Here is a 2865-nt window from a genome sequence, read left to right as displayed (position 1 = left end):
ATGCCAGCCTGGCTCTTACCTGTATTCCCTTTGTCTCCAAGCTAACCAGATGCCTGTTCACATGGCCTTGCTCTGGGCAGGAAGCCGGGCAGTTGGTAGCACTGGCTTGTCCTGTCCGGAGGCCACCTCAGTGGAATCACAGTAAATTCTGTCCTTCATGTGTGGGTTTCACTGTCAAATCCTGGGAAGCCGGCCTCCCGCCTCCTGCCTCTTGTTTCTATGGAGGACGCCCACCTCCCCAGCCATGTCTGTCCCACATTCTCAGCCTCTTGAATAGAGTCACCAAAGATGCCCACATGGCTAGCTGACCCATTGAGTAGTGCTGGCTGGGGAAAGCAGCAGTCCCACCCCTTTCTGGGAAAGAGGAGGAACAAGGCACTGTAGTTGCCGGCGTTCGCCGCCAGAGGGCGAAGCACGCCCCGTTTGGGGAGAGCCAGTTTAGGAAAGGTGGAATTTCCGCGTTCTAAAATTAAACTAGACGAACTTACTGTCTGGGTACTGCGCGGTGTTTCCACCCTCTCTCCAGATGGGCTCAGCGACACCCCAGAATGATCCAGCTGGCGTTTCTTACCTGCACCCTCCCACACAGACTCAGCTCTCCCTACCGAATCCTCACTAGCCCTGGGCAGGGCCTTGTTTCAGTTCCAGGGCCCCACCTCTCCAAACCCGACCCTCACCCCACACTCCTGGGGGCTGCCTGATGGTTTGGGACTTCCTGGGCCTTTTTCTCTCCCTTGGCCACGTCTTTCTGCTTCAGCGGCCGGATCTCTGGCACAGTTATTCCCACATCATTCCTTTAAGGAAGCTTTCTCTGCCCAATACTTTAGAGTAGTACTAGAGGCCCAGTGCATGGATTCGTGCACCAGGGGCGTCCCTCGGCCTGGCCTGCGGGGATGGGGGCGGGGGGGGGACTGGCTCTCCAACATCCTGAGGAGTCCCGGGTTGCAAGAGGGCGCAGGCCAGACCGAGGGACCCCACCGGGTGCATGATCAGGGAGCGGGAAGGCTCCAGGGTGAGTCTGGCCAGTCTTGCCCAGTCCAGATTGGCGGGACCCCAGCAGCAAGCTAACCTACTGGTCGGAGCGTCTGCCCCCTGGTGGTCAGTGTGCATCATAGCAACTGGTCAAACAGTTGAATGGTCAGACACTTAGCATATTAGGTTTGTATTATATAGGATGGTTCTTTTGCTTGTAGTCAAATTGTGCTGTGTATGTGTGTGTGTGTCCATTGTAAAGAGCAGAGGTAAGAGCCCAGGTGTTAGTGTTGGGTAGTACTTGGTGAGGTAACTCACCCTAACCAAAAACACTGAAGATTAATGTAAACCTAAATGCCAAGTTGTTAATTTGCACTAAGAGTGATGATAATCTGTCCCATTTTACTAATACTTTCCCTGAGCTGGGTGCTTTAAAGATAACATTTAGTTCAATCATAGAAATCCTATGAGGTTGTCAACATAAGTGTTGGGGTCCAGCCCCAGCAGTTCCCATAGGTGTGGACGGAATTGGTGAAGAAGGAATTTTTTTTTTTTACCATTTATGCAGATTTGCTTTATTCAGATCTATTCCTGTTCATTTTATCCATGAATCCTTACAGGTTCAGTTCAATCGCAAGAAGCAAACTGCTGGACAAGCATCATGAAGACAGGACAAGGAATACCCACCTTCTAACGATGACGATACTCGCGCTCTCGGTCACGCTCTCGGTCTCGGTCCCGATCTCGGTCACGGTGTCTCTCTCTTTCTCTGCTTCTCTCTCTATAATAATCATCATGACGATCTCTACTGCGGGATTTATGGCGCCGACGCTTTTCTCCTGATCTACTATGGTCCCTCTCTCTTGATCGTTCACGTCTTGATCCAGAACCATAAGACTTGGATTCAATTCCATGAAGGCAAAATTGCAAAGAGCTAATAAGAACTTTGCAACGATCATCAGCAGATACTTTGGATTGTTTGATTAAAGAAGTTGCAGTTACCAGTGTCTCAATTGCACTCCCATAATCACCAGCGCTGGCATCAGACACGGCTCTTGAAACAGCACTGCTTGAGATTGCCCTATTTCTATTCATGATTTCTTCAAACTCAGCTTCACTCAGTGGAGTTCTTGCTGTATCCATTTCCCTTCCAGGAGGCCCATAGTCACCCCTATCATATGGCGGAGGTCGGCCATATGGATCTGTTGGTGGTGGACCCCGACTATCTGATGTAGGCATGCCGCTGTTAGTTGGTGGTGGAAAGAAAGCTGGGTTCACATGTGGAGCTGGCGGTGGGGCACCTGGAGGTGGTCCAGGAAGATTCGGAGGAGGAGCAAGTGTAAGGGGTGGCCCAAGAGGACCAGGTGGACGAGGTGGAAAGGGGCCTGGAGGTGGAGGTGGTCCCTGTTGTGGAGGTAGTGGCCCAGGAGGGGGGCCATAGCCTGGAAATGGTGGTGGAGGGCGATCTCTTCGATTAGGAGGCCCAGCTAAAGGAGGAGGCAGAACCTGACCAGGTGGAGGTGAACCTGGTGGGCCTGGAGGACCTAAGGGTGGACGTGGTGGAGTCTGTCCAGCTGGAAAAGGGGGGGGTGGCCCTCCTGGCCAAGGAAATCTGTCCCCACTGGGAACAGCCCCTGGAAAACGGCTCCGTCCTTTACCACCTTGTGGAAATGCTGCACGTGAACTGCCTCCTGGAGGACCAGCTTTACCCTCCCCAGACATTTGTCCCGATTGTGTAGTTTTCCTGGTCCGCATGCCAAATTGACTCAGGAACCCTTCCTGCTTGACACAGTCGCTGCAGGGAAGAAACATCTGCACAGCTTATGTTTAAAGGGACCTGGCATATCTGGCATACTGTTCTTTTTTTTTAATATATATTTTATTGATTTTTTT

General features: G+C 51.9%; 1 pseudogene; it reads right to left on the bottom strand.

The window, feature by feature from the left end:
- Positions 1–1654: 1654 nt before the first annotated feature.
- Positions 1655–2865, bottom strand: part of LOC102244521 — a 1919-nt pseudogene continuing 708 nt past the window's right edge.

The sequence above is a fragment of the Myotis brandtii genome, unplaced genomic scaffold (assembly GCF_000412655.1).
Source record: "Myotis brandtii unplaced genomic scaffold, ASM41265v1 scaffold244, whole genome shotgun sequence".
In the NCBI taxonomy this organism is placed as follows: Eukaryota; Metazoa; Chordata; class Mammalia; order Chiroptera; family Vespertilionidae; genus Myotis; species Myotis brandtii.
The sequence above is the reverse complement of the archived record's forward strand: the minus strand, read 5'-3'. Positions and strand labels throughout refer to the sequence as shown.